At 41.7% G+C, this 25960-nt stretch overlaps 1 protein-coding gene across 5 annotated transcripts in view; it reads right to left on the bottom strand.

Annotated features, from left to right (window-relative positions):
• The window catches only part of TRPS1 (transcriptional repressor GATA binding 1), a 274106-nt gene that overhangs the window by 230670 nt on the left and 17476 nt on the right, over positions 1 to 25960 (bottom strand). For 2 of the 5 annotated variants that reach the window (XM_066578529.1, XM_066578527.1), the window contains exon 2: positions 14506 to 14576. The exons of the other annotated variants lie outside the window; for them this stretch is intronic. The gene's annotated coding sequence lies outside the window, so the exon portion shown is untranslated. The remainder of the gene's footprint in view (positions 1 to 14505; positions 14577 to 25960) is intronic. 5 annotated transcript variants of the gene reach the window in all.

Below are 25960 nucleotides of genomic sequence, written 5' to 3'. Positions count from 1 at the left end.
CTGTAACATGGACTATAAGGAGAACAAGGTCTTTACTGTCCTTTTTTTTCTTTTTGATTTGACTTTTCCTTTAAAAAGGAGAAAATTCTAACAAAGAGGATATTAGTATAATTAAGCAATACTTCCTGTGATAAGATGTTGCAACATGCTGGCCAGTGCCAAGGCTAGACACTGCAAGAACTAGAGGAACTAACCTGTATACTGTGCACTTCTGGTCTCAATTCTGAACAATGGGTGAAGGCATAGAACAAAATAGTAACCACAAGATTCAAACTGGCACAAGGGATAAATTCTGTCTGCGCAAATCTGTTTACAGCAAGCAATAAAAATGGAAAATATAGCCGGATTATCCTTAAATGCAACATAATGAAAGCGTGCTCTCCATTTATGCCAGCATTACCAATAGTGAAAAATAAAAGAAAAAAAAAGTAGATTATGTTTATCAAGAATGTTCTAAAACATGGCACAAAAGGCAAGCGGCTCAGCTCAAGCCTCGTATCATTCAATAATGTTTCCAACATAAAGAGCAATCAGGACTTGCTGATTATAGTCCTTTTCAGTGTAATTGAGCCAAGGAAAAGGCAATTGCTTACACTTTTCTAAACTGGAGAGATAAAGAAAAAAAAAAGGCATTTACATCCATTACACTGGGCTGCAAGATAAGGGACAGCGGGTATGTCAGATCAGGAAGGGAACGGACCTTACTATCCCGGTGGAGACGAAATACAATATGAAAGCGCTGGGTGACACAATCAAGTAAAAACATTAGAGAAGTGATCCATTCAGTAGGGGGCTGGAAGAGGAAATGGGTCCCGAATTTCAGAGAAGGCTGCAATGTGGGGTTAGATGTATTACTGCAAAGGCCATTGGGTTATTGGTTCGTAGCCAAAGTGCAGTTTTTGCATCAGTTTTTGGACCAATTCGAGAGGAATTCCGGTCATAATTTATATTGAGCAGCTAAGAGCCGCACATATATTGTACACACAGATAAAGCGCTTACTGTATGCGGCTACATTGCCCGCTGCTACTTCTTATGGGACCGCAATGTCATTGAAAAATGAAAATCATTAAAAAAATGTTCTTGTGGAGCTTTTCTCTCTCTCAGTAGATCGCTTGTAGTAAACACAAAGTTACTATGTTGCAACTCCTTTCTTGGAATATCATGTTGTCCCTTCTGCTGTACTTCCTGGAACTATGTGAATAAATTAAAAACTGGGTGTTACCATTGCCCTTGTTAATGGGACGTACAATTCTCAAATCGGCTCTGAGGCCTTAGTCAGACGGGCGTTTTTTCGCGCGATTTGCGGATCGCATGACGGATGCGCATCCGCAAATCGCGTGACCGGTGCCCGAAAATCGCCCGAAAATCTGCTCCTAGCCGCATTTCATTAGAAACGGGCCGGAGCTGTCCAGCACATTGCATTCAATGGAGCCGGCAATACAGCCCGCTCCATTGAAAGCAATGCGCTGCGGGCGAGTGTGGGATGAATTGTCGGGAAGGGCTTAAATATATAAGCCCTTCCCTGCAATTCATCCAGAAAAGTGTTAAAATAAAAAATATATATATATACTTATCTGCTCCCGGCAGCCGGAGTTCCGCGCGGCCGGCCTGCAGTGGGTGTGAAGGGGGTGTGAGTCAGACCTGCCCCCTGATTGGCTCAGCGCCTGCAGTGGGTGTGAAGGGGGTGTGAGTCAGACCTGCCCCCTGATTGGCTCAGCGCTGAGCCAATCAGGGGGCAGGTCTGACTCACACCCCCTTCACACCCACTGCAGGCCGGCTGCGCTGAACTCCGGCTGCCGGGAGCAGGTGAGTATATATATATTTTTTATTTTAACACTTTTCTGGATGAATTGCAGGGAAGGGCTTATATATTTAAGTCCTTCCTGACAATTCATCCCGCGCACGCCGGCAGCCCATTGCTTTTAATGGAGTCGGCTGTATTGCCGGCTCCATTGAATTCAATGGGCAAACATCGTTCTTCTCTGCCACAGCTCTTACAGCTGTGGCAGAGAAGAAGGATTTGTCTTCTATATGTTCTCAATGGGGTCGGCGCTGCTGCCGCCGGCCCCATTGAGCGCATATAGAGAAGAGAACAGGAATCGCAGATCGCAGATAGGTGCGATCTGCGATTTCTGTTCTATAATTTATCGGACGAGCGCATAAAAAGCGCTCATGTGTCCGATACCATTGCAAAGCAATGGTTTTATAAAATTGCCGGACGCATGCGCATATCGCGGCAAAAAACGCCCGTCTGACTAAGGCCTAAGGCTGTATTCACACAAGTGATTTCGTGTTTTGGGTCAAACTTTGCTAAACTTTTGGTTTGGCACAAACCTGAACCGAGCTTTCTGCAAAGTTTTACCCATGGTCGGGTTCTACTGGTTCGGTTCACACAATAGTAGTCGGGAACACTGGGGTAGAACACAGTTAAGAGATTAAAAAAACATCTTAGAGTATTTTACAGGACTTTTTTAGCTCTTAGTGTTACATACCAGGGGATCTGGTGAACTTTCAGGTCAAACTAATTTGGACCAACCCAAACCTTTGCAAACGTTTAGCAAACTGGTGGAACCAAACTTTTCAAAAGTGTGCTCATCTCTACTAATAATGAAAAAAACCTTTGATAGTTGGAGTATGTATGTTAAGGGTCCTGGCTGAGCATTGTGCCCTTATGGCTCTTTGGAGAAGCAAGGCTAGCTGTGTACATACTGTAGACTCTCTCTGAGATAATTGCACTGATCAGTGGAAGTTGAATATTCAACTCCCATAAGGAGGAGCTTTCTTCCTAACTGTGACCTGCAAGAGGGTTTTTTGGGCTGAAAAAAGACATCTCTCCATTCAGTTCAGTCTATTTCCCTGCCAATGTGACCAATAGATAATATATGGAAAAAAAGACATCTTTGCACATTTCTATCTCAAAACAGCAGACAACTTTATGACAAATTATACAAATGGGAAAAAAAAATGAAATAAATTGACATTTTCTCACGATCTCCAGCTCATTCTGTAAAATGCATGAAATCCTAAACTATTACAAGTACCCTTTACAGCCGAATATAGACACTGATACTGTGGAGAAAATATTCCTATTGTATCAAGTCACAAAACAAACTGGAGCTTTAAAATGTAATGGCAATATCACTAGGCACATACACACTGTGCATAAATGCTGTGTTAGTTCAATGCTCATTAGTTTCGGCAGCAACTTCTGCATGTTTTCAGCAAAACTCGAATTCCACGAGGAGTGCTCAAGACAGACAATCTGCGAGACACATTGGTTGAGACAAGGATTAGGAGAACAATCCCGGTTATAAACAGCAATATGAAACAAGCTTGCCAGAACTGACAAGCAGTACAGAGGTATAGAAGCCATAAAGCTGTCCGGATGTTGAGCATTTAAAAGAGAATGTCCTGAGAATACAGGGAAGGACAGAAAGTGTTACTTCAGACTACTTGGGTCAAACCGTGGAAGGTGGAACAGACTATCCTCCATAGCACAGTTATTTAAAGTGTGGACTCATCGTATAAAAATATCTACAGTAGTTGTGTATAGGGGAGTGGAAGGTATGGGGGTTGTCCCTATCTGTATGCTCTATTATTGTAGAGTGGGTCGAGAAACCCTATAGTGGTGCCTGAAGGTGAAAGGCTATAGTGAGGTTGTAGGATCGAATCAATGGGCTAAATGGAGGTGTTGCCAGCCAGGTGTGCCCCTACTGGTGGAAGACGTGGAAACATATAGAGAGAAGAGGTGTGAGAAAATATTAGGCACATGGTGCAACCTTCAAAGTGACAAAAAGTCTTCTTTATTGAATAGTAAAAGTAATAAGCCAGCATAAAACGTGTTTCAAGGTGAAAAGCCTCTTCTTCAGTCAGGCTGACATAAGGGCAGTTGTGCTACCTGGGTAGTGTAGCTAATCCTTATTAGGAAAAAGGTGATAGCACTAAATAAGGCATGAAGAGACTATGTTCAGTTGTGTTGGCGCCAGTCTGGAGTGCAATGAAAAGGCCTTTCCACCTCTAAAAACACGTTTTATGCTGGCTTATTACTTTTACTATTCAATAAAGACTTGATCCTGCACTTCTAGTCCCAACGTTCTCATTTGGAAGCCTGTGCCATATGCCAAATATTTTCTCACACCTCTTGTTTCTGTACACCCTCTTAGGCCATTTAGATGTCAACAAGGTCCAGCGTTCACCCAAGACCCCATTCCATGTGCTAAAGCTGAGACCCGCTGAGTGTAATAATGCATTTCCCCTGCATCTGCCGCATACAGCTTTTTCCAGTAGTGATGGCTGATTGTGGAGAAGTTAGAACAGCGAGATGCAATGTGGTGTTAAAACTGAAACAGGATTATCTAGTTGGGACAACTCCTGTACAGAGTTGGTCCTGAAAAAAAAATACAGTTTTTATGACATTTCAATGAGATATCTTGGTGGGATCTGTCACATGGAACCACCACTGAGGAGGAGAATGATCATCAGTTGAGAGATGACCACGTTTGTGTGAGTCTCCGTTGAGATTAGTGAAGGCTACAGAATATAGTTTTCCTTATTAGCAAAGGCAAATACTACATTGGTAGATCTCTCAACAGTGCCAAATGTCAATGAGACATTTACCCATCCACTAGCCCTCAGGCCGCTTCATCCCAGACAAAAGCTGATGCTTAAGTTTCCAATGTTCTTTACCTATCATCCCTCTCGAATTCGAGTTGACCTGGATATTCCAACTCCGAGAACTTTGAGGTCTTCCTTTGCAATTAGGTTGCAGAAAACCTTTTGTGGATTTGCTTGAAGGCGCTGTTTAATGAAGACACCCCCCATCCATAAACCCTTTCACTACATATGGACATCATGGAAGGGGTATCCAACTTATGACTTCCCCTAAAGGCATCAGAATAGATCTTTATACTTTTCTGAGTGTTGAAGAATAGATCCTAATGGATCTGAGGTCCTACAGAGCCATTCTGTGCTATGCCTATTAAGACCAGTAGACTAAATTTCAGGGCAAAGTAATACTCATTAATACCATAGTGCTACTTTTTGGCATTGAGCACTGATATTATCTCTGATTCCTCAACAACCTTGAAGTGCCAATTTATTTTAATATGGCAGTAGTGACCCAGACACCTTGTCGTCAGACGAGTGCTGACTATATAGTATTTTAAATTTATGTGGGTGTTGGCAGCACCCGCCCTTCCGTACAACCTTTGACCTTGTTTTTTTTAAGCTAAATACATCTACACTAACTAAGGTTTGCTTATAGTAACATCATTTACATCACTGTAGTGGATATATCACTAAAAAGCTTTTCCCCATCTTACATAATTAAGTAGAAGTTTAAGAGAAGTGCTCGTTAAGTTTAAAGGCAATCAGAAGATACTCATCACACTGAGAATTAAATGCAAAAACTAGATATATTATTTATAGATTGACTTTAATGGACATTAGTACACAATCTTATGGATTTTCTAATCATTATCACACGGTTATCTGCCGTATTTTAAACAGTTAGGGATGCTACATATTTAAATAATGAAGAACACATTTGGAAGACTTTTCCCGAGCCTCGGTAAGAGCTAAGCAGAGAACTAAAAGGCTAATTGAACTGATTAGCGAATATGCTGAAAATCCAACAACATATGTCGTATGCACAAATATTTTACTTCTTTTTGTCTGAGCCGCTTACAGCAAACAGATTTTTAAAATATTCACAGAACAGTATGTGTGGTATTGAGCGTGACAATGCCTTAACAGACTGAAAGGCTTTAATGTTGGGTCATAATCGAAGTTGTCACTATAGGATAGGACATGGATATCATAAAAAGAGGGGCCATTACTTGGGACCCTCCTATGAGCCAGAGAGGAGAGAGGATTAAAAAAAAAAAAAGAAGAACGTCCTTAGGGCCAGTCATTCATTTGTCCTGCAGTAGCCACTATAGGGAAATGTCTGAGTAGTTGCAACATCCTGAAGCCAAACCAGTGCCGATCAAGTGACTGCTAGGTTGGCTTTATATGCAAAAGGAGTTGTCTTTACGAGCGTTCTGATGTTTTCTAGTATGTACAACTACCTGCAATAAATAAGAAAGCTCTACTTTAAAAGCCTAATGGATGATAAACTCCATAAACCGGTCACTGAATCTTCTAACTTCTAATGCAATGAGTAGGGTTGAACAAAACGAACCAGTAGAACCTGTTTTGGGTCGAACATTGCTAAAGGTTCAGTTTGACACCAATCCAAGTGGAGCTTTCAGCAAAATTCTACCCGAAACAGAGTACGACTGGTTCGGTTCACTCAACACTTGTCCTGAACACTGGTGTATAAAATCCCTGTATCACACTCTTTGGTGATTATATAGGAGTATATTGGGGATTTCACAGCTCGACAGTGTTTACACCCATTTTAGGGTTTTTTCTTTTAGGGGTTGCAGAGGGGATCGGCAACCCCCCGCTCACCCCCGCAACCCCCCCCCCCCCCCCCCGAAATCTTCAGGGACGAGCCAGCAGTTACTCAAAAAAGGCGATGCTCTCACAAGTAAATCGCCTTACCGAGTATGCTCTCTCAACTCTACATGTCATCTATGATATATACATTTCTGCTAAAACAGGGCTTTAAAGGAAGTCCATCAACGCCCCATAAAGCACTGCCAAAACTATGTAGATGCTATTAAGAGAAGCTTGATCATATTTTGCTCCCTGAAAAAGCAGATATGAAGGACTGAGAGGTTTTCAAGTGTTGCATGCTGCATGTAAATCCATCCAATGGGTGGTCTTGCAGTTTATAGCAGTCCAGGTTATCTACGCTCAGTAATTCACAACCCCTCCCCTCAATGTCTATAAGTTCAAGCAAGTTATAGATGTCAATCATAAGGAAAGGGGAGGGGCTATGCATTACTGAGCAAAGACAGGCCGGACCTCTGAGAACTGCAAGACTACCCATCAGGGTAGTTGCTTATTTATATACAACATGCTGTGCAGGAAAATATAAAAGGTGTTCCCCAAAAGGGTGTACCAAGATGGCTGCTCCAAACAGAACTGAGTATGCTCCCTGTGAACTTTTTAGTGAGATGACGTCAGCACTTTAAGGAATTCCTGCTGCACCAAAGAGGGAGTACAGAGACAGTTAGTGAGCAGTGCAGGGTGGGAGGACAAGTGTGGAAGTATTGCACTGTATTGCTCATGTGCAGTTCTTCATCCTTGTTTTTTCAGAGAATCAACTGAGTTCTCTTAATAAGAACTACATAGTTTTGATAGTACTATATGCATATTTGGCTTTTTCAGGAAAACATAAGATACGATTGAGCTTTGTTTAATAGCATCTACATCGTTTTGGCAATATTAGCATCATATTTGGCTAACAGATTTCCCTTATAGAGATGTGGCACAGATCTCTCATAGATCTTGAGGACTGTATGAAAAGGGATAAACACAGAAAAGTAGAGAAAAGTTTGCAATTGAGCAAAATTTTCAAGTCAACTTTTTTGTAAATAAAAAAAAAACAGTAAAAAAAAAAATCTACGTTCTTTGCAAAAGAAAAAAAAAAGCGTCACTGTTGCCATTTGTGGAAAAGTCTAATTTTGCTTCTAAAAGGCAATAACTATTTGGCAGAACTAAGTCATATTTATAGATGAAGGCACGGAAACTAATCCAATTTGTTTTGTGTATTTCAGGGAAATAAATTAAACCCGTAAACCGGCCCTTTAAGGATATTTTCACAGGTGGGCCAGTAAGAGGTTCATTCATTGTGATTGACGCACACTGTCAAGAAGGGATAGCCTTATATCCTGGACAGTTTATAGCCCTTAAGGACTGGAGTTCAAGACCCCTGAACTGAAGGGAACAGACAAATAGGAAATGGCTTCCAGATGTTTCGTTTTCTTCCATTATCACCAGAATTTAACCCATTTTCAAGAGGATTGCCCTTATATCCATAGAGGAGAATCAGGAATACAGAGTTAAATCAAACCAGAGCCAGAGGGAAGTAATGTTGCATGAAGTTGCTCACAATATATCAGAAATTAATAGCGGCAGTTTACACGTCTCTGCTAGGAGATAGTCAACTTCTTCAAATTAAGGAAATGTTCCTAATTTGGTTTTATGAACTGAGCGTGGAAACATGTAAATTATGGCTTGTAATTCTCCTATGGCCCAACTCTGCTCCTGCTGATTACTACACCATAAACTAGATTCACGTTGTGTATTAAAGTGGAATTCCACTGAGATATGAACATGCTACAGCATTGTCAGGTCAGTATTCTTCCTCCAAAAGGAAGAAGTATTCGAGTGCATAGACTTGGAAGAGATAGAACACTTGATTGCGCTTGAAAACGGACAAACCACTTTTCCTAGCAGAATCATGCACAGAGCAGTTGTCGCTACCCTTCGCCCACTCTTCTTGGAAAGTACATTATTTAGCATAGGTAGCAATGAGCACAAGAGAAGACACCATGTAGGGAAAAGTTAAAATCAATGTTTCCTCCAGGGCTATGGTTAGTATTTAGCAATACATTTTTTTCATGGCTTGAACATCTTTCTTAAGAATCAGGTAATTAAAAAGGATTTCCGAGATTAAAAAGAAAGTTGATGAATGGGGAGGGCCACCATTAAGTGTATATAATTATATATATTGTAATATTTAGACCAGAGGCGTAACTTGAAGCTCCTGGGCCCCAATGCAAAAGCTGTAACAGGGCCCCCAACTATAATGCTTTACTCATACTACTAGGCTTACTATATGGAGAAGTTAGGCCTTATGGGCCCCCTAAGGCTCCTGGGCCCGGGTGCAACCGCATCCCTTGCATCCTCTATAGTTACGCCCATGATTTAGACATCCCCTACTCTCCCCTTCCCCCTGAACCAACGCAAGAGCTCTAGTGTTTAAAGAATACAGCTCCGGTTCTAGAAGAAGCTTCAATGATCATACACTGTATGTCTTTCAATGTACACATGACTACCAAGCCAATCACTGGCTTCAGCGGTCATGTGCCGTTCATTGTACATGTGACTGTTCAGCTAATTGTTAGCTTTATGGGTGATCCTGCCATGAAAAGCATGTGACCGCTGAAGCTAACATTTTACCATACCAGTGTATAATAAATTGTATAGGGCAGCATGTTGGCTGAGTGGTCAGCACTGTTGCTTTGCAGCACTGGAAACCTGGGTTCAAATCCCACCTAGGACAACATCAGCATGGGGTTTGCATGATCTTACTGAGCTTTGGTGGGTTTCCTCTGGGTACTCCAGTTTCCTGCCACACTCCATAAATATGCAGGTCGGTGAATATAGTGAGCCCCGCTGTTGACATAATCCGATATCAGTGTGAATTTAGACTAAACAGTCTTAAAATGCACCAGCTTAATCCCAAAAGTCCTGCTGAATGATAAATCTGTCCAATTTTAAGGCTAGTCTACATTTAAACCACCTTTTACACAGCTTAATCTTTACTAAAAATTGTGCCCAAATTTTGATACAATTTGCCGCACTTAAACAGAAATTTTGAAGCAATTTATAAGACGCCCACTTTGTACAAAGGAACACTCCTTTGTCAGACAGCAAAAAGTAGAAAAAGGTGTCCAAAAGTGTCTAAGGGAACGTTTAGATGTGGAGGAAAGGCTGTCGAAATTCTGCATCCAAAAACAGATTCAAAACCAGCGGTGTATCCGCAGCCAATTTCAGAAGATACAGCATTCCCCTCACCTCTGAAGTCATTGCTTTGTCACCCCTTCACTTGGTACCCGGCTGACTCCAGTGAGCATAGCGCTGATGGTCATGTACAGGTACAGATTTTGACGATTTTGCATGTGTAAATTTTGCAGCATTTTTGCTATGCGTTACCCTAAAACAGTGTAGGGCTCAATGGGGTGGTGAATTACTTTTTTCTTTTGTGTTCCCCCTCCCTCCGGACTTGCACTAGCTATAACACATAACAACGTGTGTTTTTCTTTACCCATCATAGTATAGTAGACTTTTGAACTCACATAATAAGTCACAAAATGACTACCTATGCTCTATTTTGGGCAGGGAAGTGGTGGAACATTGGGCTGGTGATATCCAAATGCTGTATATGGCCTTAGACACAATTCTTAAATTATATCACAACATGCTACTCTTGCTGAAAGAGAATCTGCAACTAGCAGGCATCACCAGGCTGCATTAATCACAGGTTCACACTAAAAGCTCAAGTGTGCTGTTGACATGTGCTCCACAGGTCATGAACTCCAAGCACCATTACCCACCATAAATATTCCTCAATATGGGTTGAATCTGGACATACAATATAAATTATGTGCCTTCTTCAATAAACTTTATTGATTATAGTCTTAGAAAACTTCCTTTAATTGAGGTCAACTGACACTTCTCAGGTTGGTCCTAGAGCTAAAGATTTAGTCGGGATCATAGGGCTTTTACAATGTCCTCATGTTTTCATTGTGTACACATACCCAACTGCATTCTATTTCTATCAAAAGTGGTGCAATTGAATTTTTTTCCATACCAATGTTTAAAGGATTGTCAACTTTAGATAATCTTTGTATGAAGGATCTTCTGATGATAAGCTGATCACAGGAAGTCCCACCTTTGGGGGTTCTTAGCGATCAGTTGTAGTTTATTAAAGTGGTTGTACAGCTTTAGACTATTAATGGCCAGTCGTCAGGATACTTCATTGTTACTTTATGGTCAGGGGTTCACCATCCTGGGATCCCAGTCATTCAGCTATTTTCTGGATTGATGCTCTTCTTGTGCACAGGAAGGAGACAGCTCCTTTCCCACTGTCGTGGTCAAACTTGATATTAGAGGCAAAGTACTCATTTACATCAATGGGAACTTTGCTTGTAATACCAATCTTTGCCACTGCGGTGGGAACAGAGCTGTCCTCTTTCTGCACACATCAGCTCTGTGCATGATGGCATCAGCATGACAAATAGCTAATTACTGGAAGTCCTGGGTGGAGGACCTCTGACAATTTACTATTGATCACTAATCTTGAGGACAACCCCTTTAGATATACAATTCTTCATATAAGACAAATACAGATCTCCAATTCTGATAGAAAGATCAAATGTCCTAAAAATGCAGGACCCTAAGGGTGGGAAGGAAAGGGAAAAAAAGGGGGGACAGCTGGATAAGGCCGCATGCAAACGGGTGGGTCAGATTCCGTATACAGACTCCCGCAACGGAATTCGGCTCTGATCACGGTCGGTAACTCTGCGTACCTGTCATTCCCCAGCTTCTCTGTACTGCGGATGGTTTGCACAGGTCTTCATCAGACATGTGCAGTACAGATTTTTTTCCACGTCATCACCTAGCAATGACGCAGAATCCGTGACCTTTCCTCAATGTGCTCAGACCAAACCAAACTTTTTGCAAAAGCTTGGCAAACTTGATGAACCAAACTTTTCAAAAGTTCACTCATGACTAGCTAGGAACATGGAAAAGTCTCGGAAAAGTTATGAAACCCCCCCCCCAAAAAATTGGGTTGTTGCGTGATTGGTTGAGAGCTGTAATTTGGCTGTTAAACACACAAGTTACAGTCTCATACCACTTGCATTGATGTCTATGGTTTAAAGGTCGCATGCGATCAAATTCCACATTATCCGCAGATGTTGCATCGCAGTTGCGTTATGTCACAACAGTCATTAGATATGACATTGCAGTGCGGCCCTGCGATCTTCCTGTTGCCATATAGCCCTAGCCTCATACCATAAATAAATGAAATACAAGTATAAGAGAAACCCAAGTTACTGTGTGATTCCCGTCCCAACCTACTTCTTAGCAAAATACGCACACACTCGTCGGAAAAGATTCCTGAATAATTAGTCATGATGATGACTTTGCATAGGTTCACCTCCCGACAAAAAAACTGGATTGTGACAGCCATAAAGTATATGCATGAGCAGCGCAGCATCAAAGCCAAATTACATTTATGTAACATGCAGAATGACGTTCTTGTATACGGAAGAGCAATTATTATACCAGTTGCCTTGACATTAAACAAACAAGCTGATATGAATTTCACATGTAAGCATATAAACAGACTTAAGGCAGATTACCAATGCAGGCACGACAGCCATAGGAAAGGAAAGGGGGTGGGCGGGGGAAGGGGGTGGGAGTTGTTTTCTTTTGCTTTTTTTCCCCCTTCTCCGAGAAAAAAAAAAAAAGGAAATCCTTACATCAGACTATCCTGACTTTTGAGGCGCAGAAGGATTATGGATTTAACCAGGGAATACACAGGAAAATTGTAATTGGAAACTGTCTGAAATAATCCATTGTGATTTCTGGATAAATGTCTTTGCATCATATTTTACTAAGGATGACAAATGGAATTTTAATATCTTTGCGTATTTCTTTATATTCCTGCAGAGCCGGCCATATAGAAAACTTTTCCTTTTCTTGGAAACTATATATACTCCCTGCTGCCTTGTATTGGGATGTAGAGAACTAGATTACACTTTTTTAAAAGGGAAGGGGGGTGGAAAGTTAAAAACGACATACTGTATACTCCCCGCTGTCTCATATGGAGATGCCGAGGGCTAGATTACATTTTTTTCCCCAAAGATGGGAGGTGGATAGTTTGAAAACTACATATATTGTATCCAAACGGGTAGTAATAACGTGCAAGGTCTGTTGCGATCGTACATTGTGATAGACTATTGTTTTCAATGGGGTAATTTATATTAGTGATTTTTTTTTGTTTGCCCCAATTGTGTAAGATTTAAAAAAAAATAAAAAATAAAAAAAAATAAAAATAAATCGCTATATGTTCTATTTTTGGGAAATCCCATTCTTTCCCATGGGAGTGCGCAAAAATTGTTTAACACGTGGGCATCAGACGATTTTTCCCATATCAGCTATTGAAATAACATGCAATGTTTTTCATGTGCGTGAATAATGTACAGCGAGATGAATCGTACTTTTTAAAGTGGAATCCCATCACACAAGCCTGAATATCATAGCTTAACGAGCGCAAAATACGTCCGATTTCCTTAGACACTCGCCGCGTAAATACAGCCGCAGGCTAAGTTTACACTGGTGCCACTGGCATTCTTGTGTCAAAAACGCTTCACATCACTAAAAGCAGCGGCAGAGGACCGCGGAATGGGTTTCCTATTCTTTTCAATGGGAAACCTTGCATCGCACTCGCGTGCCCCTCACACGCCGTGCGATGCTATTGAAAAGAATGGGTGATGGAAGGGAACGCCCAAAGATATATGACATGTCGTGATTTTTTCCCGCACCACAATGCTGGAGAAAAAGAAACAAACAAACAAAAAAAAAAACACGCATTTGTATGACCCCATTCAGAAGAAGAACGGGGTTTATATTTGTGTGAGTTTTGTGTGTCACAAATCTTACACAATTTTCTCAACCGTGCGAAAGCGGCCTTAGAGGGACATAGATTTTTTTTGGGTGGGAGGAGTGAGGGAGTAGGCAGAAGGATTGAGGCTATATATCCTCCTGCTGACTTGCTTGGGGGTACTTATATTTTAATTTTGGGGTAGATACAGAAGTAATAAAGCTATACACCCCCCTGCTGACTTGGGGGTGCAGAGGAGTATTATACTTGCATTTTATCTATGGCTATGTAATTTTTTTTAAAGGGGGAATGGGGTTCAAAACTACATATACACCTTGCTGTGTTATATTAGAGCAAAGACTTTCTTTTTGTGGGGAGGAGGGGGGTGATGGGCAATAAAAAGGCTAATTAATATACACACACACATATATACATATATACATATATATATATATATATATATATATATATATATATATATATATATATATATATATATATATATATATATATATACACACACACACACACATATATATATATATACACATACACATATATATATATATATACACATACACACACACACACACATATATATATGAATATATATATTCATTCACCCATGATTTGTATGGATATGCAAAAATGACTCGATTTTTTTAAGGAAGGAGGGGAGTTGAAAACTATATACACTCCCTGCTGTATTGTATGGGGATATAGAGTACATACATACATATACATACATATATATACATACACACACATACATATACATGATGGAGGAGAAGGAGGAACAGGCCAATTATCTACCAACTGACTTGTTTGGGTGCATTTTATTTCTGGGATGGGTCCATACATATATTCACCTCTGACTTGTAGGGGAACGCAAAAGGCTAGGCTTTCTTTGAAAAGGGATTCAGGAGTTGAAAACTATATATACCCCCTGCTGTATATGGTATTGGTACAATATAATTCTTTTATTGGGGGTTGATGGGGGAGGAGGAATGGGGCCAATTCCCCCCTTGCTGACCTGTTAGGGGGAGGAGGGGGTGCATTTTACTGGTTTTGAATTTTTTGGCGGGCACATACATATTGTATGTTCACCTCTGACTTGTATGAGGATGCAAAAGGCTAGATTTCCCCCCTCCCCTTCTTTTTTGTTCAAGAGACACAATATTTCCTATTATAGGCGATGTAGGTCCATGGTACTCACCCTTGTGACGAAGCTTTCCTTTGCTTAACCGACGTATCTCATTTTGTAAAGAGCTGAGTACAGTGTCAGTGCTACATGAGAAAGAACGATACATTACCACTCAAGAAAAAAGAAAAGTCTCAAATTCAAAGTTTTCAACAAGAACATTACCCCAAACACATAAACTTAAGAAGATAGTAAAATGCTATTTAAGTGACTGTATTCAAACTTTTGATTTTTTTCTTACTGAATGACATCATATATTCAGTCCCTACAATCCCATCAAATGCTTATGGCAAAGTTTTAACTCGCTACACACAGATAAGCTGAGCCTTTATTCAGACACGCTGTTTTTTGTTGCGCTTTTAGCATAAATCAGTAAATGGAGTTGGCATCTGACCCGGGGTCACGCATTGACTTTTCCCAGGCCACAAGGGCAAGGTGCATATTCAATCCTGTCCCCCTGCCATAAAGAAAAGGTTAGTGTGACCCCTTTGGTCAGTTCCAATCCTTTCTTGTTTGCCACAGTCACAAAGACCAAGCCGAAGATTTAGGGTGGACTTCTCTACAACAAATGCTTGGCGAATCTGCTGCAAAATCTGCTGGTGTCACATGTGGAGTGATCACACAATCCAGTTTATACATTGTAAATGGTTCAATCTGCAATGGCAATTTGGTGAAAGACTTGACACTATGGATTTCGGAATCTCTACCAGTCCATTTCTATACTGATTGTTTTCGCAGTGTGCTGCTACGGTCTTCATCTATCCTAGTAAGACCAACGTGAGCCAAGTCTCACCCGCCCATAAGCCCAACAACCACCTACGGGAATGCTTCGTTGGTACATATGAGAACATCTAGAGAGTGAGCGTTGGCAGACTGCCTGTGAATATTGATTAAAGGGCTAAGTGTAATTACGCAGCATGCTACATGGAAAGGTTTTTGCACACGTTTGCAGTGAAAATAACCCATTGATTACAATGGGTTCGTTCACATAGGTGTCTTTTTCATGCAATGTTATTGGACAATATTTTGGTGCATATTACTCATTTCCATAGGCCATTGAAAAGAATGGGCCAGGAAATGGGTGCGGTGTAGTCATTGCATATTTGCCCAACACATGGCAACTTCTGCGTAATTTTTTGTGGGTGAAATACACAGTCCTAAGCGATTTCTGGTCATGTAAATATGCACTATTAATGCGACTAATGTCTGTGTGAATGAGCTTATATATATGGTTGTTCATTGCTTTCCAGTTACACACACACCAATATCTAAAGATTAAAAAAGACAAAAAAAAGACAAAAAAAAGGGAGAAAAATGGGAAAGAAAAAAAAAAAAAGATAAAATCCGACACAGCAGTCATATTTACACGGAGACTAATCAGTTAGCATTGCAGATGCATGAGGCCAAATTACAAAATTTAGCAAGACTTTCCACTACCCATGTGATTACTACAAAACGAAATAGTAACATAGATGAGTTACAACATTCCCCACAACGCCACACGTTTACACTAATAAGGGCGCCCTTACACAAGCTTTTTTTTAGGCACCGCACTGCGTATAGGTCTCTCACACGGGAGCATGCAGAAGAACGCAGTGCGTTGTGTACTTGCTGTGTGCCGACAACCCGCATACATTATCTTGGTGTGTTTGCACGCATGATACGGGCCAGGATAGTTCTTTTTCGCACACACATTTCGCACACTGTGTGTGAAAGGCAGAATTTAAAGTCATGTAAAAATTGGTCCTGCGTATTACGTGCAGTAAAGTACACTTATGTGAGAGCGCTAAGACCTGAATTTTAACACCTCAACTTCACAATCTCAGTCAAGTTTCGCCGTCCAATCAAATAAAAGGAAAAAAAAATACTGCATTGCTTCTATTTCACGTTTCTGCTTATAATGTCCATTATTTTTGTTAATCAGGTGCGAATCCACAGAGGATTTTGGCCAACCCTCTCACTGCAGCAGAGAATCCCTCACCCAGCGACCACTACTAAGTGCTGCGGCCCCAGTATTTGCTAACAGTAGCCAGAGGAGGATGGACACCTCAGTTAGTTCTGCTCCTCACACTGCAGCGAGGGGCTGCTGATTGCGAAGTAAGAGGAGCAGCAGACTAAAATAAGCGATGGATACTAGAGATGAGCGAGCGTACTCGGTAAGGACATATTCGAGCGAGTATCATCCTTACTGAATACCTGCCTGCTCGCCCGCAAAGATTCGGGTGCCGGCGTGGGTGAGCGCTGTGTTGCGGGAATGAGCAGGAGAGAGAGACAGAAAGATCTCCCTCCCGTTCTCCCCCGCTCCCCCCGCCGCTCCACGGCACCCAAATCTTTGCGGGCGAGCAGGCAGGTACTCGGTAGGGACGATACTTGCTCGAATATCTGTCCTTACCAAATACGCTCGCTCATCTCTAATGGATAGGCAACTGATTTTGAGTCTAAGGGCGCCTACCCACTGGCGTTTTTTTTTCCTGCGATGTTAAATTGCGTTTTGCGTTTTTTCTGAAGAGCAATTAGGATGGAATGTGTTCTTGTCCATTGGGGTTTTTTTTTCCGGTCCGTTGCAATTTTTAATATAGGAACTGTCAGTTGCATATGTCTCCTTATTTTTCTCTTAATGCACCCATGAATGTCAATGGAAATTAACGAAAAACGCAGTGGAAAACGCTGCGTTTTTCACGCACGAAAATTGGCAACGCCCGTGGGTAGGCGCCCTAAGGATGCAACAATGGTGCAGATTTTGACTCTGTTTTTGATGCAGAAATGCTGCGGATTTTGCTTTGAAAATTTAAGCTATGTGTGAACCTATCCTTACAGTGTTTTTTTTGGAAACACCTTGTTTTAAATTTTCTTTTTCAGGGCAATGTGCCAAAAAAAAAAAAAAACTGTACCGCTAGATGTTTGTTGTTGGACAAAAGGTTAATATAAAGCACACTACCAGCAGCGTGATTTTTATGGATTTTTTGTGTGCATTTTTTGGGTCAGTGCAGTGTTTTCTGTCAATTGCAGCAGGCTATACTGTTGACATTTTTCTGGCATTTTTGCATAGGCTTCTTTAGACAATATAAAACAACCAGGGGGAAAAAAAAAACATGTAAAAAAAATGTGTAAACTAAAATTAAAAAAAAAATCTACAAATTTAAAAATTGACTTTTGTTACATGTTGTAAAAGAAAAAAAACTACAAAAAAAGAAGTGTAAAGAAGGCCTTAAATATATATAAAACAGACAAAAATAAGGGAAAAAAAATTATATATGTATGTTTGTATAAAAATGTTATTGTTGCAAATCAAAATAAATATATTATAAAGTGCTAATAATACACCATAGACTAAAAATAAAAAAAAGTGGTCCTTAGAAATAAAAATTATTCTGAGATTTCCGTGAGGCCAAATACAATATAAACGTAGTGCACAGAATAGTTTTCTACGAAGGTTAAAACTCCTCAACTTGGTTTAAACTGAAAGGTATTTTTTTCCACCACCACATAAAGCAATGTTGTAAAAGGCAATTTAAACTGTGTAATTTCCCCATTGATGCTGAACGGAGTACTCATCCTCTTGCCAAACATGCCAATCAATGTATTCGATCACACAACAGATTATAGTTAAAGCTTTATACAAATCTGACCTCACTTGTAAATTACCCACAATTACAGTCAGGGGTTATAAAAGTTTATTACCAAAAACTTTTCCTCTTAATACTCTTATTATTAGAAAAAGGGCTCCAAATTGTTAAATCTGGCGTTCGATAGTCGGCTGCAGAACAGCCGGAATTGAAGAATTGAAGGAGAAGTTTGAAGCCAGTTACAACAAAAAAAATAAATCTACATTAGCTTCAATTTAGACGGACGTAATATGGCCACAGATTCATATCAGAATTACGGATGTTAAAACGCAGATCTCCCAGGGTTCTATTCATTTAGGTTAATCAAGGTTGGTCTTGGTCTCATGGACATTTGCTGGCATCCTAAACTGGCCGAAAGCTAACATAACCCAGAGAGTCTCCAAACTCAGTACAATCCCGCAGGATGCCAACACTCTCGATCTGCTGATCAGCACAGGTTCAGCTCATAAATCCTCAACAATTAGCCATGAAAAGCTGTAGCCAGCTATGTATTTCTACTGCACACAGGCCAATCAAAAGTAGGGCCGATCATATAAAACATAGTAAGGACCAGGGGCATACAGTAATTATAGGGGACACAGGGGCAACAGTTGCACCGAGACCCTGAAGCGTCTCTTGCATACCTGTGCAGCATTCCACTATTATAGACGACACATGTTAGGTGATGGACGGTTCGAGATATACAGATGTGGCAAAATTTAACTTGACTCTAGGCATCCTGCACACTGCAGAGTCGGATTCCGCATGTGGAGTATACCTGCTTTGTCGCCAGGGAATCTATACTGTGGATGTACCCGGCAGCTCACGGTCGCATATGCGCAATACAATTTTTTTTCTTCAAGTTCTTTTCCTGCACCATCGCTAGGCGACGACATGGAATTTGTGACCAGCCTCAGGTCAGACGGCTTCGATTGACGTCACGGTACAATAGCTTCTTAATGGCTTAAGATAACTTGTTGCAGAAAGTTATTAAGTTATCAAGTTAAACTTTGCTACATATGTACCTTTAAAGGTGGCTTTCATAATAGTATGGTGCCGGGAAACTTCTCTGTGACCACCTTGTAGCAAAGGAGAATTTTATTATGTCCTCTTGTATTCCATATCCGTCTAGCAGAACCAGATTAATCATTCTCGTCATGGTAGGCTTGGGGGATTATGAAGTCCTTGTAAGGTGTAGTACCTATAGGTCTACAGAGACATTCAGGAAATGTGTACAAATGCGCTGGCCCAGCAGCAAGATGTTTTTGGCAAGCGCTCGGAAATGTTGACAGAAAAGATGTCGATATGATATTGGAGGGTGTATAAAGTAAACAGATGCTTGTACCCAGGAGCACCGAGTGTCCCTGGAAAAATAGCCAAACCTTGGCAGCCGCGCACCGTGGAGAACTTGGCCCAATGATTTTCTGCTTCTTACGACTTCACGTTTCTGTTCAATCTTTACTTGTTCTCTTCACATTTTAGCCTTTATTTAGACGATTTCTTCTTAGGTTTGGCAGAATGTAACTTTCTAATTGCATTTGGATCCAGCTCAATAAATGCAAATGGCAGCAATACATGAATTATTCTTCCCAAACCTAATCACATATTTGCTGCATCTTTATGAAACTTTGTGTGAAAATTCAATCAAAATGCTTGATTTACGGATCAATTAGAATGAATTATGTAAGAATCTGCAATGTGGCTGAAGTCTGGTAGCGGCTGGAGGGTTACGGTTTCAGATTATTGTAATGTTCTACTGTGCAATAAAAATTAATATTTATACTATTGCAGACTGTCTGAAATGTGACTGGAAGATCCAAGGACCCAGTTCAAAACCCATAGCAACTTCCCCTACCTACCATGTGCCATTTTCAATTCTGGAGTCTTCTTAAAGGGGTATTCTGGTCTCAGACTAACATTTTAAAATCTAATGTACCTCCTCACAATAAGTCATTTTGTAGTAGGCTTAGTCTACCTGGCCTAGCAATTTTGTTCATTTTCTATTTATGTCACGTGACCCTCTGCCTGAAAAATTTCTCAACTTCCTCTGACATCTTGTCCGCATTTGCTAGTTCTTCCCTTCAACTTCCTGTGAGCAGTGCAGGATGGGAGGACAGAAGAGGAAGCACTGTGCTATATTGCTCATGTGCAAGTCAGAGTGCTGGACAGTCCTGTCTGTCTGTCGGCTTCAGCAGCTTTCCCTGGCACTCTCAGGGAGAGGTAGGGTGGTGCTGGTAAATTGTAGGACCTGTAAGTTGGGGCGGAGCTACAGTACTGGCCGGTAAACAAGCTCTATGCATGCTGGAAGTTGTATATAACAGACTGTTGTTGTGTTTACTGCAGAAGTGTTGCATGTAAAGACAATGAGAGATCTATGGCTGCATGGGATGAAGAAGAGGGTCCAGATTGGCAGATAAGAGGTACAGGTACCGTTACTCCACTCATTTAAGGACACTTGTAAGACTCATACTAACATCAACTTTTATTTACATGGAGTGGCGGCACACATCAGCATCCTGCAATCAACTCAAGCAAATTGGGGAACTCAACGGTTGGAACCTCCATCAAACATAAAGTTATCCTCTAACCTGTAGACAAGGGCGTAACTATAGAGGGTGCAGGGGATGCGGTTGCACCCGGGCCCAGGAATCTTAGGGGGCCCATAAGGCCTCTCTTCTCCATATAGGGAGCCCAGTACTATGAATAAAGCATTATAGTTGGGGGCCCTGTTACAGGTTTTGCATTGTGGCCCAGAAGCTTCAAGTTAGGTCTCTGTGCAGCATGGTTTAGGTATGGGTACGGGTACGGATACAGATAGAGGGGGGGCCCAGCTCACCTTTTGCATCAGGGCCCCTGAGCCTTTACTTACGCCCCTGCCTGTAGATAGGGAATAACTTTATAACTTGGCAAAACCGCCGATAAATAGGGGTGCAGCCCAGGGCCATATACAACCCACAATATCATTCTGTGCTGCCCCAATAATCATCTACGGGAGCACCGATTTAATACCAATGCACTGGACTCATTGGGTATTAAAAGCACCCTTGTGATGGATCCATTTTCAAATCACAATGGACTCCATTGATCTTAACGGGGCCTGTTAGGGTTGTGATATCATTGACTTCAGAAAGGCTAATGGAAGCCCAGAGAAAAACCATGAATGCAACAGAAAGCAAATCATCGCTGGTCACTATGTCTCACTGTAGTATACCAAAGGCTTTGTCTATACAACTGTGGAGCTTAGAGAGTTTACCTGTGGCACAAATTGTTAATGAAATTGCTATATGCAAAAGAATTATATAAGAATGGTTTCACAGAATATTTTTCAGTAAGCAGCCATTTTTGGTTTTCTAGGTGCTTTCTTGATGCATTTTTTTTGTTTGCTTTTTGACAAAAATGCCAAGGTAAGACGTTAGCTGGAAGTCAATATGCAAATATTAGAGGGGTTTTAAAAAGAAAATTCTGTGGTTTCCAACAGTCAATTTCTTTTTTTGTATGTGGCATTTTCTGCCGCTGCAGCAAGCTGTAGGTCTGTGCATTCCTATCTGGCGTTTTTGCACCGGCCTCTATGTAAGACAGTAAAGGGACTGTAACACCAACAGTTTTTGTATGAATTAAAACCGGATAGTGAAAAATTTTCCAGTTTTCTAATTGTTTTTATTTTTCTGAGTGTAGAACTTTTTATTCTATTGTCTCTACATGCCTATGGAGGTGGACATCTTTCCTAAGATATATTTAACAGCTTTAGGCCTCAGACGAGTGTGCTTTTTGGGTGCACAAAATGAACATTTCTAAAAGAACCAATAGGTTCCTATAGAAGCGTCATATGCGCGGAATTATAGAATATGTACATCTTCTGTGCGCGACAGTCAGGAGTTTCCATTGACTCTTATGGAAGAAGGAGTTATTGGAAACTCCTGCACTTGGAATAGATTCACCGCTACTTACAGCAGGACATTTAAAAGGTACTTCTGGCCAGAAGCACCTTTTCAATCTCACGGTGTAAGCAGCAGGGTATTCCTCCTGCCCCCCTGCTGGGTAATTCCCCAGCAGCGGGGGGGGGGGGGGGGGGGGGGGACAGTAGAGGGCTCTCCCTAACTCTCTCTACAAGGGATTTCTCTATTGTGTGTAGACAGAAGGGTGGGGTTACAGGACTTCCTCCAAGAGCCTGGGAGTGAGGCTAGACAGATTGCCCTCTAGACTGGCTCCCCTGTAGTTTGCTATTGGGATTCTCTGTGAGATTCCCTATAGCCCTGCACAATCACTCTCCACTATGGTGATATCCCTTGGGAATTCCCCTTAGCAGGGAGATTTAGCGGACCTATGGGGGATTTCTCCATAGCAAGGAACTGAGAGCGGAGCAATAGGGGAGTAACCCTTCATCCCGCTCCATCTCCCCGTGCTATGGGGAACCCCTGCATAGCTCTGCTAACTCTCCCTGCTTTGGGGAAATCCTGAAGCCCTGTGAGGCTTCTTATCTCTCCTCCTGGAGCAGCTGCGTTTCTTCAAGCGCACCAGCTCCAGTGAACGGGCAATGTTTCATGCGATGTGCATATGAAACATTGCCTGTCCAGGGGTTTTCAGCCGATGCGAACACATGATTTCAGGTTGAATTTACATAATCTACTACTAGAACCTTATTTTTAATGTAAATAAAAGTTCATCTTTGCTCAGGCTTCTGTTTCTGAGGAGCGCCATATTAGAGTACTTTCACACGGGGGGGGGGATATTCCAAAGGTCGATGTAGAATACTCCACTACGCGGAATTCAAAATGGCAGAATTCTGCAGGCAACTTTGCTGGAAAATTCGCATTTATACCTGCGGATCTTGGTATGGATTCTGACGAAAGAATATTCTGCGGCGTCCTGTGGAATATTTGGCCCATGTGAAGGCAACTTTATAGTTTAAACACATATAAAAATAATGCAGGATAATTAGTAAATTGGGCCAGGTACGTTACCTAGAATGTATATTGTCCCCCCATTAATAAGTAGATTGCCCTTTTTGGAGTAGCTATCAGATAAAAAAGGTGTATAATGCCATCATAGAAAAATATACTTTATTTATTACATGATCTGAAAAGACATATAAAAAAAACCAAAACATACATTTAGTGGATTAGTTGAAATCCATAAATGCATATCCAACAAGCCGTGTAAAATCACATAAGGCGATACAATTACAAATATCTCATTATCAGACATGTGCAACAATCATCATTCTTACAAACCCATTATACAACAAGTGTTCATAAAGCCCAACGCGCGTTTCGCATTACTTCATCAGGGCATGAAGTATCGCGAAATGCGCAACTGGATTTCCGCACACGTGTATAATGGGTATGTAATGATGATGATTGTTGGTTAGACATGCCCAACAATGAGATATTTGTAATTGTACGAGGGACTACTCAAAAGAAACGGGGATATTCTTCTTGTGGGCGGGACATTACTAGTAGAGGCTTCTGTTTCTAGCTGAATGTCCTCGGAACTCGTCAGAGGTGATATAAGAGCTGCTGTTGGAGAAAGTTGCAATCAGCTCTAGTGTTTTTCTTTTCAACAAGTTGTTCAGTTTTTCGCCTATTTTGGGATGGCTGATTCATACGAACAACATGCAGCCATGAAATTTGCTCAAAACAATCGTAAAATTGTTTCTTCACAAAATGAGATCAGGTAAATGCGGAGGGTGAGGCAAGGGTGTCATGATGTTTTTGTCAAAAATTGCTTAACACTCAGCGCTGTGTGGGCATCTGCGTTGTCATGATGGACGAACCAGTCACCCGTTTGCCCACACAGCACTGAGTATTAACTTTTGACAAAAACTGGCACGTCCCCCTTGCCTCACCCTTCCTACTGTGTTTCCCCAAAAATAAGACACTGTTTTATTCCCCCCCTGCCAAAAGAACACAGGGTCTTATTTTCAGGGGAGGCCTTTTACTTACCTGGTCTGCGGCATCCAGATTCCTCCCAATGGTGTCTGGCGGCAGCGGCGGCACGGCGGCCTCCTGGTCTTACAGATGCCTTCTGCTGGCGACGGGGCTTTGAATACCCCGCCTCCAGCAAAGCAAGCGCTGTGATTGGCTAATCCAGCGCTCGATGAGCCAATCACAGCCATTCAGTGATGTCATTTACTGAAAGGCTGTGAATGGCTCATCGGGTGCTGGCTGTGATTGGCTGCCGGCGCTCGATTTGCCAATCACAGCACTTGCTTTGCTGGAGGCAGGGTATTTAAAGTCCCGCCGCCAGCAGAAGGCAGCTGTGAGACGGAGGACGACACCGCCGCTGCTGACACCGTTGGGACACCGCTGGGACACCACCGCTGCGGACCATGTGAGGTTTTTTGTTGTTTTTTTTAAGTGGGGCACCGAGATAGGTCCTATTTTCGGGAGAGGCCTTATATTTTAAGCCTACCCCAAAAACCAGATAGGTCTTACTATCAGGGTAGGACCCATTTTCTGGGAAACACAGTATTCACCCAATTTTACTCCATGCTACGTTTCTTATGATTTTTTTGAGCAGCGGAAAAGGAAAACAAAATTTCATAGCTGCGTGTTATTTATATGAATCAGACATACCAAAATACGTGAAAAACACGGCAACTTGTTAAAAAAAAAAAAATCTCATAGCGAGACGTCAGCCGATACACTGCCTCAGAAGGGGTCCGCAGACATTCACCAAGCAACATAAGCCTGTACTAGTAACACCCCACCTCTTAGAAAAGGACTCCTGACTTGCTTGGGTATCCCGTTGTATATCCTGATGCAATTTTACACTGCTGCTTGGGTGTGAATTTACGAATTTCAACTCCTTGGTTTTGCGATTTTCCTGTTTGTTTGCATGTTTTTTATACCATGCAGTAATAAAGGATATTTTTATGATACCTTTATAGTTTAGGAGCTCAAAACTGGATTATCAGATTTGCTATACTGGATGTTGGATTAAAGTAATTTCATTGTAACTAACAATAATGGGTTAAATCATTAAATTCTTTGGTAGCCATTTCTACACTAGATTGAAAACTATGTTATATATGGAATAGGGATAAGAGAGGCAGGCAGGCAGGCAGAGATAAGAGAGGCAGGCAGGCAGGCAGAGATAAGAGAGGCAGGCAGGCAGAGATAAGAGAGGCAGGCAGACAGACAGAGATAAGAGAGGCAGGCAGACAGACAGAGATAAGAGAGGCAGGCAGACAGACAGAGATAAGAGAGGCAGGCAGACAGACAGAGATAAGAGAGACAGGCAGACAGACAGAGATAAGAGAGACAGGCAGACAGACAGAGATAAGAGAGACAGGCAGACAGACAGAGATAAAAGAGACAGGCAGACAGACAGAGATAAGAGAGGCAGGCAGACAGACAGAGATAAGAGAGGCAGGCAGACAGACAGAGATAAGAGAGGCAGGCAGACAGACAGAGATAAGAGAGGCAGGCAGACAGACAGAGATAAGAGAGGCAGGCAGACAGACAGAGATAAGAGAGACAGGCAGACAGACAGAGATAAGAGAGACAGGCAGACAGACAGAGATAAAAGAGACAGGCAGACAGACAGAGATAAGAGAGGCAGGCAGACAGACAGAGATAAGAGAGGCAGACAGACAGACAGAGATAAGAGAGGCAGACAGACAGACAGAGATAAGAGAGGCAGGCAGACAGACAGAGATAAGAGAGGCAGGCAGACAGACAGAGATAAGAGAGGCAGGCAGACAGACAGAGATAAGAGAGGCAGACAGACAGACAGACAGACAGGAGAGGCAGGCAGCCAGATAGGAGAGGCAGACAGACAGACAGATAGGAGAGGCAGACAGATAGGGGAGGCAGACAGACAGACAGAAAGGGGAGGCAGACAGACAGACAGAGATAGGAGAG

The sequence above is a fragment of the Eleutherodactylus coqui genome, chromosome 9, assembly GCF_035609145.1.
Source record: "Eleutherodactylus coqui strain aEleCoq1 chromosome 9, aEleCoq1.hap1, whole genome shotgun sequence".
Taxonomy (NCBI): Eukaryota; Metazoa; Chordata; class Amphibia; order Anura; family Eleutherodactylidae; genus Eleutherodactylus; species Eleutherodactylus coqui.
Note: the sequence above shows the minus strand (reverse complement) of the source record. Positions and strands in the feature narration are given on the sequence as shown.